Here is a 15,416-nt window from a genome sequence, read left to right as displayed (position 1 = left end):
TTAGCAAGAGGTAAGAAGCTGTGGCACCCAATCCACTGCAGATTCCCTTTCAGTTGGATAAAGCAAGGCAACTGATGAGCCTAGGCCACACGAGTTGTAAATATGTTTCATCTCCACCGTATTTCTTACTTATTGACTCTTAGATGAGGAGAACAGAATTGAGACTAAAAAAACTTGTATTTTTTTTATTTTTTGCTGAAACAAACACAAGAAATTCAATAGGCTGTGTGTTAATTTGTCATAGTGTTCATTAGATAAATAAATAAATAGCACTGATGTCGCAGTGACCGCTGCTGGCCACGGCCCAGGCTAGCTCCAGCGGTGTGCGGCAGGAGTGGGGAGCACCCAGAGGCACAGAGCTTTAAAGCGGCTCCTCTGAAGCCTCTGCTCTACTCAGGGGAGCGAAGGCTCCAGGCACTGTGGCTGTCAGCAGCCCTCGACGAAGGGAAAGATAAAAAGCAGCAGGGAGGCTTGCCACGGGAGGTAATCCAAGCACATCGAACGGTATCCACGGAGGACAAGCAACAGGCGCAGTGCTGCTACACCTTATAAGGGGGGGGGGGGGGTGAACAGGGGGGGTAACCCAAATAGGGACCAATAAGCGGATTAGGAGGGAGGGACGCTGGAGGGAAGGACTCACATCTGGTCCAATGGTCTTGGTGGGTGGAGGGAGAGGGGTCACATGCCCCAATGGAGCATCCAGGTTTAGGGGATTTCCAAGAGGGGAGGTATCCGAAGGGGCAGGGTCTTGGGGGATTGACGGGGACCATCTAAGGGTAATTAGGGAGGGCTTTGGTGACAGGCACAGAACAGTCCAGAACTCTGGGAGGGGTTTGGGTGATTGATAGGGAAGGTGCCAGAACAAGGGGAGGGGATAACCATATATGGGAGCACCGGGGGAGCGGCTTGGATATGGGGCAGACCAACTGGGAATAGAAGTGGGGAAGGTAGGGACAAACCATTAGGATACAAAGAAATACAAAAATACAGTAGAAACATCGCATCAGCACACACTGACATTAATCACCACATGGGACTGCAAACCACTTGTCTGCTTCTGAAAGCTCAGATATTCCTCTTTTATATTGCTACTTTGCTGTGAAACCATTTATAGGTTTAATAAGTGGGACTCCTGTCTACATCTCAATTAAAAAAAAAAAACAAACTATAATAGGCAATACCTCCCCCACAAACTGCTTTAAGAAATTATCTCTTATGTGTCCTGTCTAATAGACACAATAACGGAAGCCTGTGAAAAACATGACGAAGTTGCACACAAGGAAGACCCACCACAGCAGAGCATATTGAACAGCTGCTAAACCTATAGAAGTCACAGTTTCATGCACTGACGGTTTGAGCATCTGATCTTATTGAAGCCAGGATGATTTGGAACAGCTTAGAGAGGAACTATTGACTGAAGAGACCTTTATATGGAAAACCATTGTTCAGTTAAATTTTATGACTTCACAGCTATTAAACTAGAGAAATTTTAACAGAGAAAATTTCCTTTGAGGTTTCTTTATGAAGTGAGTAAGCTCAGTTCCCCATTTTTTCACAGATTAGGCTCTCTTTTAAGAAGCGCTCTCATCTTTCATCTACTGGGAAGAACAAAAAGCATAGCCTGGGTTTAGTAATGCAAGCCCCTATCATGAATGAATCTCATCTACCTAGAAAGAGGAGGGAGAATTCTCAGCAATTCTACTGTTAATGTTATGATGGATTTTAGAGAAGCACGCAGGTGGTGACCAGAGTTTCTCTTCTGGGTAATAACTACATTATCAGGAATGCTATATTGGCCACAACATTTGCCATCAAGAAGTTTCCCTTTACCTCTGTGTCATTCCAATAGCAGCATAGAAGGAGCAATTAATGACTACCATGTCACCTGAAGCCTTGTCCTGCTGGCACTCAATTGTTCAGAGGTGAAGGATCTTTCACGAGGTGCCAAAAGGGGAGAAGACATGGCCTATCAAAAGACACTATCACATGTGTTCATGGGTTCTCTTGACTCACCTGACTGCTGAAGAAAGGTTACAATATGTGGCAGGGCTTTCTTCAGTGGCTTTTTCCCAGGGGACAATTCAGCAGCTAAATCTGCACAATACCATGTGCATGGTAGCACTCATTCGGCTTTTCTGATGCAGTCACACTCGACCTGGAGTACGTGGAGGGTGAAGCAGATACCAAAATATGTAGACTTCAAAAGTACCTTTACTACATTCCAAAGTCATATTAAAATCCACTCTAATCTTCCTTGCCGGGACCTTTCTGCCAGACCATCATACATGGTCTTTCTAACCCATTCTTGTAAACCTGGGGAATTATGTTTCATCTCTTGTTAGATGTTAAATGCCATTTCTAAAATGCTGATATATGTCAGGACCCACCCAGGACACCATCTGATGAGAAACTACTGTGTAACTTTTTATTATACCTTCAAAACATATCTGAATTGAGAACAAGACTATTACACTTCTACAAGCATAAATGTATTCTGAACTACCATGTTCCAATGCCACAGATTTTTCTTAGTACTGTCCTTTCCTGGTACCAGAGGCTTTTGCCTGATTATATGTCCTTTATGTTTCACTCTGTTCTTTTGGTTTTTTTCCCTGACTCAAGGAAACCTCATATTTATTAGAGTAAGTCAAGTTCAAAGCAGAGGATATGAACAAGCCCAACAAAGTGAAGACCTTTTTCATAATACTTTAATATTCTAAAGCTTCACACTTTGTAAATTGTGTCATTGTAGGATTTATTCTCCCCAATTTTTCCAGTGTTTGGATTTGATAGCAAAAGCTAGCTGTCTCAAAAAAAAAAAAAAAAAAAACAAAACAAACCTGCATCTTGAAAGGCAACAATTGCTCCCTATGTGTCAGTGCACTCCCACAAGTACAAACTGATGTCAGTGCACCACACAGACTGCTGGGGGTAGGGGGAGGGCAGCTAGAAACACACCTCAGGATAAATGCCATCTATCTCTCATTCTGTTGTGGAGCAGCATGCAGAATGTTGTCTTGACAAGATTGCAGAGAAATGGCAGGTGCTTTGGCACTCTCTTTTCTTGTGGTTTTTTTTGGGGTTGGGTTTTTTTTGTTTGTTTTGTTATGTTTGGTCGGCTTTTTTTTCCCAAATCATGCACATATTTAGAGTAACACCACGGAAAATATTTGAAAAAGCCATGTTCAAATTTATTTCCTTTTCCTGGCATTTGATGTTCTGTGCTCTACCAGCAGAGTGGAAATGTCAGAGAAACCCACCTGCAATGCCCTGGCATTGTGCTGTGTGGGGAAACTCCCAAATACTGCCATGTGGGGAGCAGTGGCAGCTACAGCATTTTTCCTGTACACTTGCACTAGATCTGCCATTGCAGCTCATGTCAGTTTGAATTTTGGATGTCATAGGTACTGCCACGGTTATCGTGCTTGATATGTGGTCTAAAAGGGAAAAGGCACTTCCTTGGGGGACAGCAGCACAGTGCCACATGCTTCAAGCAAGACAGCTTGAGGCTGCTGTAGTGTCATCTCACTTTTGTAAACGGGGGAAGCTGCTTTATTTGGATCATTTATGACTCATTCTTTTCAGAATTTTATTTTACAGTACTTTCTCTGTGTTGGGACAGCCTTTAAAAGGGAGTATGAGTTTTACAACTTAACAGAGTGCCAGGAACATGAATGGTGCCACAAACATAAGAGAGGTATATTGTCCCCGTAGCTTATTATGAAATCAAAGCTATTATTACAGCAGCAGTAAAAAGATGAATTCCAAAAATTAGCAGTCCAGCTCTTTCTTCAATTTTGTTATCTAGAGGCTCAACATATATTTTATCCAGCAATATTTCTTTAATCAGACTAAAATAATTGTCACAATTCCAAAACCTTATGGAACAATACTGAAATTTTAAAAGAAATTATGGGAGAAAGGCAAATGTATAAGAATTGCAGCACCACTATGGCCAGGTGCATGATAATATTTATTACTTTATAACAGCTGAAAATAATAGTGAATATGCAAGCTGTGTACATGAATAATACTGTGTCTGCTTGGTAATAAAAACCAAACAGCATTATAAATGACCCGACAGCCTCAGAGCACTCGTGTCATGCATGTGTGTCTGTGTGGGGAGATACAACATATGTTTCACACATACTTTATTTACATGAATGCTAAAATGTCTAGTTCACCTAGAAAAGGAAAATGACTTACATGGCCCTGAGGGTGCTTGGGCTTAGCCCAGTGTAACGCTGGCCTCTAAGCTTAGGTGTAGCTTTCCCTACATCAGTGCTACGTGTGGTGCTGCTGGAACCATTAGGAAGTCACCCCAGCAGGGTGAAAGCAGCTTACCAGTGCCTAGAGGAACTCTGCTTTCCTCCTGATTTATGTTGCCACATTCAACAAAGAAGGCAGTTTCGGAAGGTGAAATTAGCTGAATTCCACTCTTATATATACAAGCTGTGCATCTGGCCAGGTAACTGGCCAGATAACTTGATGATTGGTGGAATTAGGGGCAACACCTCATCCCTAGAGGCGCTGACCTGATGTGTCACCTCATATCAAATTACATGGCACAGTTTCACATTGCTCAAGGCCAGGTTCTTCAGCACAGTGTTTGAGTACCAGGGACAAAGAGTAGTCCTGTAAGACACAGAACGAGGAACGCTCGATGCAGTTGCCATTCCCAGAGAGAGGCAGGGAACAATGCCCAGACCAGAAGGGAAGGATCTCAAATCCTTTAAGAGGCTGTAGGTACTCTGCACTGCTTCCCTGGGGAGGGAATAAACATCCTACAACAGAAATTAAGGTTTCATGAGAAGATGATTGATGGAGAAAAATGAGAAGGCCAAATGCAGGGACAGCTTTAAAGCAGGAAATAGCCATCTCCAGCACAGACACGGATGCACTAGCTGGATGTGCTACAGTTTAAAATAGGGTGTGAAAATGCACTGAATAAGCAGTTGTCACTTTCTTGCTGTGTTTGTGAGCACTCCCACCATATCAGACATATCAGACAGTGCTGGATGGCCCTTCTTTTGCAGAAAAGGTAGAAAATTACTTCACGTTTAAATGGGATTAGGAATATGCCCACTGCTGGAATTACAGGGCTCCTGGGGAGCCAGAGGCTGTCTCTATAGAGTCATTAAGAAGCTGTTAAGGAAAGACAACCTGTTGCTGACATTAAGCAGAGTTTTGCATCTAGATCAGAGAATATATGAAAGTGTTATATCTAAAAATTAAAACAAAATTTTGAAAATACATTGATTTTCATTTTTACTGTGAAGCCTGTAACATTACAGAATGTAAAAAAATAAAAGGTGAGATGGCTGAGAGTGTATCCTCAAAAACTCCAAAAGCAACAGCTGAAATTATCAAATAAGAAACAAATATCTGTGATTGTTGCTCACGGGCATATGAATTCATTATACCAAGGAATGTTGTGTTGATGTAGCTGTGATACAAGATACAAGGATAAAAGTAGACAGTGTTTGTCCGGAGAGGTAATATCTTTTATTATATTAGAACCTGAAGGAGGGCATACATGTCTGTAACATTTCCTGGTTTATCCAAGTATGACACTCAGTCTAACAAAGGACTATCTTTCCTGAAACATCTTGCTTTACTCTTATTAAAACATGAAGTTTACTTTCTTTTTGCCAGACTTGCTTATACTTAGAAAAAAAAATTACAAATTGTTTGTGTGCGACATTAATATCTCTCTCAACAGGTAGGGGGGAGGGAGGGCAGCAAGGAGAGAGGATGTTCTGCTGTAACGTCTTTTTCTCCTGACAAACCATCACAAGTAATTTAATAGCAATGGACTTTTCTGGACTGAAACTGCTAGAAACAAGCTAAAACAATAGGCTCAGAGTACAGCATGTTGTTCATGTGCTTGCCATATGCCTATGTTGCAAGCACAGCCAGATCCACACAGTTATTAAATATTGAAAGAATATTATTCAACTTTTACTGAAATTCTCTGTGATTTCATCAGTAAAATGGGTTTCTGTAATCCAGATGGGATCAGTGACACAGTTTAATAACAGAAGCAACTCTGGAAATTAAGGTGATTATCAATATATGGGCCACCCACTCTGTGCCATTGATGGGAATCTGCCAAACAGAACAGGAAGAGAAATTGGCATCTACTGTGTATCAGCAGCAGAGATATTTTGTTACTTTATTTATTGATCTATTTATTGATTTATGATGTGGGTGGAGCTTTGGGAGAAGAAAGCTGCCTTTTAAAGACTAGATCTATAAAATCAGCATATGAGGATAGTTAGACAGTGTTCTGCAAACATTTGTCTCAGACACCAAGAGCTTCTGCTGGTTTTGTTTTTCTTTTGATACAGAATTAATCCTTAACCATTCTTCCTTTCAAAACTATTCGTGCTCTGAAAAAGAAGGCAGAGTGTGCTTTGTTTATCCAGTCTGAGTAACTCACTTTGGGTGCAAGTGGTTAAGTGTGATATACATAAAACATCTTCAGAAGCTTGTAGTCATTGGAGTCTGGAGAACTTCCTTACAAACAATTCTCAGGCTTTAATTAAAACTGTGGTATGAGGGCTGTACTACATTATCTTGCAGGAAAGCAGCCCCAGAAGACTGACTGGAAGAAATACATTTAAAACTCAGGTGCAGCAGGGGCCACATAACCTCCAACTCATTCCCATTATGTGACTGAAGTCATGTTTGCATCACACACCAAAATTGCAAAGAAGGAGAGAGAAGAAACTGGATTGGTGTTGGTTTTGCCATCTGACAAGCACACATTTCAAGCCATGTAGCAGTGAGGAGTTTTAGGAATAAGAGTGAGCTGCTAGAACAACTCCACAAGCCTGCAGACTCGTGGAGAAGCAATGGGACAGTTGGAATGGGACAAAATCGAACTGTTTATAGATTTTCATTGCTTTTAAAGCACAGGAGCCAAAGACAAATGACTTGCCTTTTGCTGCTTTCTCAATTTCCCATCTACAGAAATTCCATCTACTTGCCTTTGGGCGTTACGCATTTACCTCACAAGTGGATTTCCGTCTTCATGCCTACATTTTTTGATCTCCTAGGTCTTTGTTCTAGTCCCTCAACTGTGACACATTCCTAAACTTTCAGTCTGCAGCTGTAATCTTTTGGTTGTCTCACTGGAGGTTATATCCAGAACCCACACCTTGCAGCCATCTCTCCAAGCTTCTTTTGCCACCAGGATCATTTCTTCTGTAAATCTCCAATCCCTTTCCCTAGATATCTCATCTCTAGGTTTCTTTCTTCTCCACTTCATGCCTTCCTAATAGGCATACCTTTATTCAGCAAAAGGCTTTCTTTCCGGGTGACCCAGATATTTTGCCTCTACAAAATACACTAGAGAAGAGAGAAACTAGTAAAGAACGGCCCATGATCAAAGTAACAAAGTATTCAACTCTTCACTAGTAAAACAGGTTTCATTAGTCTTCATCTTAAAGGGGCTTTAGTTTTCACAGATACTGGTCCCATCTAAGGACCAAAACAAATTAAAGAAGTCAAGAAACTAATTCACAGCATGACCTATCTACGTACCAGAGATCAGTGAAAGAATCAGACACAGACCAAGCTGCAGAAAGCCCTGGAGGAGCCCACTGAGATGAGCTACTTCAGTTGTTTAAGCTGAGTTGGATTCTTCACTCTAAAATATCAGAGAATCAGTACTTACTTGTTTAAAACAGATATTATGTGTTCAGATGACTTGAAATGGCTGAATTTACAAGTTTTACTTGTCTCATAACTTTCACATGGGCTAAGAACTTCATTTACATTTTTAGAAAGTCAGCCCTGGACTCTAAAATTCAAGGTGACTTTAATTTAAGAATGCTTTAAAAATGCTGCTGTGAAGTCTATGTGTGACTGTCTGGCTTTGATGTTGAGGGTGGCATGAAGCCTGGCTCTATGGCCTTTCTAGTTCCTGACCATGCCCAAAAAGCCTCCAGGCAGCTTGGAGCTGCCAGTCTGCCCTGGAACTCCCCTGTCTGGCTACCAATGCTTAAATTCAGTTCCTTTTCCAGCCTTTGTTTATTTGTCCCACTCACATGCACACTAAAGTCCCTCTGTCACTGTATGTGAGGGAGAATACTATTGTGATGATATCTGAAATATTTCCATCTTGTTTGAAGTGAAATATTTACTATAATCTTAAATCATCAGTGCTGCTCAGCACAGGCTGGAGAGTAGGGGGTGGAGTGGATTAGAAAGGAGATGCAGGTGAAAACCCAAGATGAAATAAAAAGGGGGTGTAAATACTCAGTTACACTTTCTCACTGAACCTTATTTTTCAAAGCTGAGATAAAACCAAAGGCAGACAAACTATGAAATTTGAGTGACAGATTAAAGCAGCCTTACATGCTGTAAATGTTAGACAAATACAACAATCTGCATGTGTAACAAAAAGGGCAATATAACCGCCTTTGATCAGCGAGAAGATATATAACATTCTTTTTTGTTCTTCAAAGGCAAAAAGATGTTTTATTTACCCAATGTCACTTATATAATTGTTTGCTCTACCAGAGCAAGATCTAGAAGTATTTCTGCTTGTGTGGAACACGGTGAAAGATAAGAGCCCATAAAGCAGTCAGATGATCTGACTCCCAGCCATATGTTAGCCTGTGGGTAGGAACGGAACAACACAGGGGATTTAGACCAAAGTCTGCAAGCAGAGCAGACATAAACCAGAACCAGGTGTGCCCCATGGGCTGATCTCCGGTAGTGTTGATCCTTCTTCAATACTGTGTTGACATCAGTGGGCTTTTGGTATGAGCATGCCCAGTCGGCTGTTTCGGAAGTTATTAATGTGGACAGTATGCTGTTGAGAGGTGTACAAAAGGCAGGACTTTCGGCTGGATTGTCAGACCTTCCAGCTAAGTGTGGAGCTGCAACATGCTGTGGTCTGTGTATGGCTGAGGTCAGAAGAGAGATCACTGATGCCTTTATCTGAGTTTCACTGAGTTCTGTCTTAAGAAAAACACCCTCGAAATCAGCATTTGATTTTTCTTCTATTTCTCCTTTAAAAAAGCCATATAAACAAAAATCCCTCAGTATATATCCTGAAGAGAGTAGGTGAATGAGTGTACAAAGCCTGCAGTGCCATTAGAAGAAACAAAATAGGGTGAAAATGGTAGCCAAATCAGTCAGGATTTTATTTTGTAGTCATAGTGCCCCCCGGAGGTATCTGTTCAGTTAGCTGCATGGCTCCCTATAATTTTAAAGCTCTTTTTATTTAAACAGCCATGTACATAAAGCCTAAAGGTCTAATTTGTTCTCTCAACCCTGACTTGTTCTGCTTTTTGTACAGCTCGGTGTTCTCTTGAGCAACCTCGGTTTCTGTAGGTTTTAGCAACACACGATTGCTATTCTCCACACACAAGCCGGCGTTGCACTGCTGACTGTGTTTTAGTTACACGCTCTTACAGCACCTCTCAGTGGTGAGGCCAACTCTTGGTTTGCTGCTTCCCAGGAGGCAGTTTCAGGCACCAGGCAAGGCATCTGTTTTCCAGTACGACACGGGAAGGGATAGTTCCTTATGCCAGCAGTACAAAGGCATCTCTGCATCACTCACCTCCCTCACGCTGCTCAGTTCCCTGAAGAGCACATCCTTGCTGTGGCTTCCAGGAGTGAAGCCAATCTACATCTCACTCGCAGACACAGGTTCAGTGGTCCTGGCCTACATAAGCATTTAAAATCTGGTATTTTGATCTCTTAGTTTCAATAATAGCACTTAATTGTTCAGTAAGAGGTATCAATTAGTCTGATTAACTCAATCAGGTCACTTTCCTGCAAGAAATTTGTGCTGTTTAAAAAACCCTATTAGGACTGACTGTCTAAATAAGACGGATTACAATACTGTACTTTTGCTTGAAACACAGTACCTAGTATCACTAGTAGATGTCTTGTTTTATGCAGATGCATTCTGTCTCAGTAGGGATTAAGCCAAAGCCACTGAGGTCACTGGAAGTCTTTCTCCTGCTTACTTTCCATGCTGACACATCAGTACTTTCCAAAGCACACTTGTAGAAGTTAGCCTACCCTGGACAGGAAAATTCAAGCAGCTATAATCCTAATGTAGGCTGCATCTATTTTCCTCAAGAAGTCATTTTAGCTTGTACAATCTGTAGGGAAAGGATTAAGCTTTCCAGCACTTGCAGTGTTATCATATTCTGAGCCATTAAACAGCAGTAATACTAACCAGCTGTCCCTATGTCTGCAATAAGTCTTCCAAAAAAAGTGGCTCCACATCATAGTATCTCTGATGTGGGATAAATGTTCTTGTCTCCATGGAGCGACACTTTGCCCCAGAGGTTTTAATAATCACAGACCCCCTACTGAGCCCTGCAGCATCAGTCCTCAGCCCAGATCATTCCCCTTCTATTGCTCCAGCTCAGGCACTGGAGCCAGCCATCTTCCCCTCTCTCTTGCACCTCAAACAGGCTTTAGTTTGCATCAGAACAGCTGCTTTTGACTTCTTCCTTTCCTTTGCCAAGTATTTTTGCAAAATACATTTTTATCATTGTTTTTTTCACTGTTTACTTCTATAGTAAATTCTAGGTCAATGTCTATTTGAAGACAGTGGAAAGAACTTTGATGATTATTTAATTTTCATTGACCTGTTCACTGAAGGTATTTTCCCAGCATAAACTCATACTGTGCTCACAACATAACAAAGTCATGCAGCAGGAGGATATCTCCTCCTAGGTAGCAATGTTTCAGCAAAGTCTCTCATTGTATTGAAACAAGGCCTTTAGTGTCTTGAGCAGTAGCAAACACAATTGTTTGGCCACACAGATTTTCCAAAAGGTTCCCTGGGAATGGCCAGTAGATTTTTAAACTGTTCATAGGGAGTAACAATCCTAGTTGCCTCAATACTTCAGGGCGGTACAAACTGCAATAGGTCATCCTCCAGTAGATTTTATACTCTCCCCTTGAGCTAGCAAAGCTATCAAGATGGGACTTCAGTGTGTAAAGCCGTGCTTGACCTTGCTCCCCACTCACTCACTCCTGGACCATTCAGCTTGGAAGTTTGCAGAGCAGCAGAGGAAAGAGAGGGGGAGAGAGGAATGCAATAGTCCTCTTGGGCCAGCTTCCTTTTCTGTGTTTTTCTTGACCAGGCAAGTAGCCAGGAATGCTAACCAGCTTTTTTTTTTCATGTACCTTTCTTTTTGGCAACAACAACAAAAACCCACAACCTACCAAACCCCAAAAAACTGTCATAACTAAACCAAACTGAAAAAAACCAACCCAAAACAAAAAACCCCAACCCACTAAAATCAAACTCCAAAACATTGTGGAGAGGCAGAACTCTTTTACATGTGGTCTTCTTTTTGGTGTGAATGCCTCAGATCTTCATGACAAATGCCCAGATTCAGTTAGATTTGAAAGACTGGAGAAGTTTAGATTGCCTTAGTTCAAAATATGCTTTATATAACATTTCAGTCACTCTTGGTTTTGATCAATTCTGAAAGGTTAAAATACGCCAAAATCAATGTAGGAGACTTTAGTCAGAAGTGTATTTTGCCATCATTCTCTCAATTCACTCAGTAGGCTGGACAGCAATTTCAATGTAAATCACACATACTGTTCTAAAATGGGGACCTAAGTGTGTAAGTGTGGATGCTGGTATCCAGCTTTAATATCCAAGACTGAAAACGGGACTTAGGAAGCTCTCATTGTCCTACAGCTGTCCCAGGAGATGCAAGGGGATGTCAAGGAGCAGTTTATACCAGCTGTCTGCCGTGCTTCTGCTGCAGCCACCGACAGTGACCGATGGTCTGCCTCACTTTGGAAAACCCTGGGTTGTAATGTTGAACTCTGCCTTTGCCTTCAGAAACCCATATGTACCAGGATATATGCTCCCATGGCTTAAAGACCGTGCAGAAGGTCTGCAAGTAGGCTCTTAACCAAGAATGCTCTTTAAAAAGAAAGGGGACAGGAGGAAAGATAACTGTCCCTTTACACGTTATGGTCAGTTTGGGATTCTTGAAATGCCATAATGCTGGAAAGATCAAAGGAGAGAGCAGAATAGCCAAGAAACTATTTGAAGACTCTCTGTCTTTATTCTGTGTTTTGGGAGGACTGACATTTCTGAAGTGCATACTGCAGTCACTGTCAAGGCCAATCCCATCAGCTGCTCCCTCAGCAAAGCACTCCTCACTTGTACAGCTCTGTCATGCAGCTACCACATTCTGGGATATCATAAAAAAATATTTCAGGCAAGTTGCCATATCAAATTCTTTCTCTTGTGGGTGGTCCTTGAGAAAAGTAGAGCCCTGTCTGTATTACCAGCCCTGATAACAGACTGTTTACAACATTAGGATTCAATGGTTTAGATTTTTTCCCTCGTTGTAAATTACTTGTCTAGACAGATTTGAAACTCCAATCTTTGTGAAAGTAAGGCTTTGACTCAACTGCTGATGTAATCCACTGATTGAATACAACATATTGTTAAAACCAATCCTGCACTGCATAGTTCCTGTTTTCCTTAATCTAGTAGTCTTGAAGACTGACTAACTGGAGTGACTTTTTTCTGAGTGATTTTCTTCTTTGCCTGCGCATGTGACTAATGTAATAACCAAAATCTGTGTGAGTCAAAGATTTGCAGTTTGCATCCCACAGCTGTAAATTGTTTTAGCTTTACTCAAAAAATAGTGATTTGGGGAACAAAACGCCAGTGAAATAAACAGAAAAATAATCAAAAGTAAAAAAAAATAAAATAAAACAAACAAACAAACTCCCAAACAACCCAAACACCAGCCAACCAAACTAGAAACCAAAAAAACCCAAAACCACCCAACCAACCAAACACAAAACAAAACAAAAAACCAAAAAAACCCCACAACCCCGGAAAAAAACCCCAAAAAAAAACCAACCAAAAAAACAACAAATCAACAAAACCCTCACTCAGCTCTCTACTGGCCTGCACACTATACATTCAAAACCCTTAATGACTTGCACTGTTATACCTGAAAGGAGCCTCAAGGATAAAAAGATCTGACTTTCTCCAATTTTCTTGATTTTTTTGTGGCCTTTATTGAAGACCAACTTCAAGGTAACTCAGGCCACCAACACTATGGCATCACACATAGGTGACTATGCACATGCACACACACTGGGAAAAGCAGGGCAATGTAACCATTGTGAGAGTGTGAAAGAAAGTCAGATCCTTTGCTTTGTGCACTACACTGTATTTCTAATGCAGTTTCTTTTTTCCACAGGTCCAGTGCTCCTCCTTCTATCTTTCTTCTGCTCTGTCATTGCTGAGAAAAACAGGCTAGGTTTAGTTCCTTGCAGAAAAATCAGGAAAAAGCCCTCTTTGGGAACAGCTGTAGCTACAGCACACTCTTGGAGGGCCTGCCATCCTGTGCCTGTCACTTAATGCTTTTGCAGTGCCATTAGCTGGGTGATTGTCTTACATGGTGGTTGTCTTGCATCCCCAACAAAATTGTGGCTCAACATCTGTAACACCCAGCCCATAAGGAAGATGGCCATGGCCAAAGGCCTTCTTCCATGAAAGTGCCACATCTGAGGGGAACTGGAACTGATGGTGGTCTTCCTGGTGGCCTACCCCCATTGCAATATGATGGAGTTTTCAGGATATTTTCTAGTGCATGACACTGGTCGGGGCCAAAATTGGCATACTGTATGTAGACAGTTGTTGAAGCAGCCCTAAGACACAGAAGATGGCCAAATGGAGTTCTTCTTCTGGCTGAAGAGATCACAAAATTTCCCAGGATCCTGTCACTTGAGACCAGTACAGGTCAGTGATATAGGGAAAGGAATCAAGTGCATCCACAGCAAGTGTGTGGATTGCACCAAGGAGGCGTACAGTCCACACACTTGAAGGAAGGGACCCTGACAGGCTTTGGTGGGCAAATGTGAACCTCAAGAAGTGCAACAATGTGGATGCTAGGAAGCGCTGGCAGAGGAATTTTCCTGTGAAACCTTTCTTTCTCATGAGAGGGCATTTAAAGAAATCCAGCTTCTCACAGCTTCTCTGTGAAAGCTTTCGTTCTCATGTGAACTGGACAGACAACAGTTTGAGAGAATGTAAACCATTTTTACACCTGCAGGTTGTTATGAGAACTGTGAAAATTATTTTCCTTCTTTACGAATAATATTTGGAAATGGGTGTCTTACTGCTCAACCTATCACCTTGAGAGGTGGTGGGTCAATAGGCCAATCATGTAATTTCTCTTTTGTGAACCATGCTATAAAGGTATGGGTGATTAAACGAGGTTGCTTTGGCCATACCTTACAACCTGGACTTATGTCATGATTTTCGCTGTCTCTCTGGGGATAACAGTGACACAACAAGGCCAAGTACAGGGTCCTGTACCTAGGTTTGGGCAATTTGCCATATCGGTACAAGATAAACGTATTGAGAACAGCCCTGTGAAGGACTTGGAGATACTAGAAGATAAAAAGTATTACCTATGAGCTGGCAATGTCTTCTTGCATCCCAGAAAGCCAACCATACCCTGGACAGCATCAAAAGAAGCATGAACAGCAGGGTGAGGGAGGGGATTCTCATGAGAACAGAGGAGCAGTGCACCCAGAGTGCTGCATCCAGCTCTGGAGTCTCCAGCAGGAGAAAGACATGGACCTGTTGGAGCAGGTCCTGAGAAGGGCCACAGTAATAGTCAGAGGGCTGGAGCACATCTCCTAAGAAGACAGGCTTAGAGAGTTGGGTTGTTCAGTCTGGAGAAAATAAAGCTTCAGGGAAACCTCACTGTATCCTTCCAATAGATAAAGGAGTCTAATAAGAGAGAGACTGTTTATCAGTGTCAATAGTGAGAGGACAAAGGGCACTGGTTTTAAACTGAAAGAGGGTAGACCTAACGTTGTATATAAAGAATAGTTTCTTCACTGTGGGGTTGGTGAAACACTGGAACAGGTTGCCCAGAGAAGCAGTGGATGTTCCAACCCTGAAAGTGTTTGAGGCTGGGCTGGATGGGGTCCCGAGCAACTTATTCTAGTTGAAGGTGCCTCTGTCCATGGCAGAGGTGTTGGAGTAGATGATGTTTGAAGTTTTTTCCCAGTTGAAACCATTCTGTAATTCCCTGATTCACTGACCCTGGGAAAAGGAGGCATAACCCTCCATTAAGGCATGGACGGCAGCTTTTCATCAGACTCCCAGGTGGAGTCAGGATATAAGCACATAAGCACAACAAAGTTTGGCTCTAGGTGGATAGCCATTATTTTTGTTACATAATTTGAAGACATTTTACTTTCTGAGGCATGGGTCTCCTTAGAAGGCACAGGCTCCTTGGAGGGTGGGGCTGAGGAGAGGTGAACAACCCTCTGCAGTGCTACAGGCTGGGGACAGAGTGGCTGGATTGTGCCCAGGCAGAAAGGGACCTGGGGGTACTGGTCAACAGCCAATTGGACATGAGCCAGCAGTGTGC

Source organism: Corvus kubaryi, unplaced genomic scaffold (genome assembly GCF_017639235.1).
Source record: "Corvus kubaryi isolate FWS band 111438036 unplaced genomic scaffold, C.kubaryi_AGA036_p1.0 37357, whole genome shotgun sequence".
Classification (NCBI taxonomy): Eukaryota; Metazoa; Chordata; class Aves; order Passeriformes; family Corvidae; genus Corvus; species Corvus kubaryi.
The sequence above is the reverse complement of the archived record's forward strand: the minus strand, read 5'-3'. Positions refer to the sequence as shown.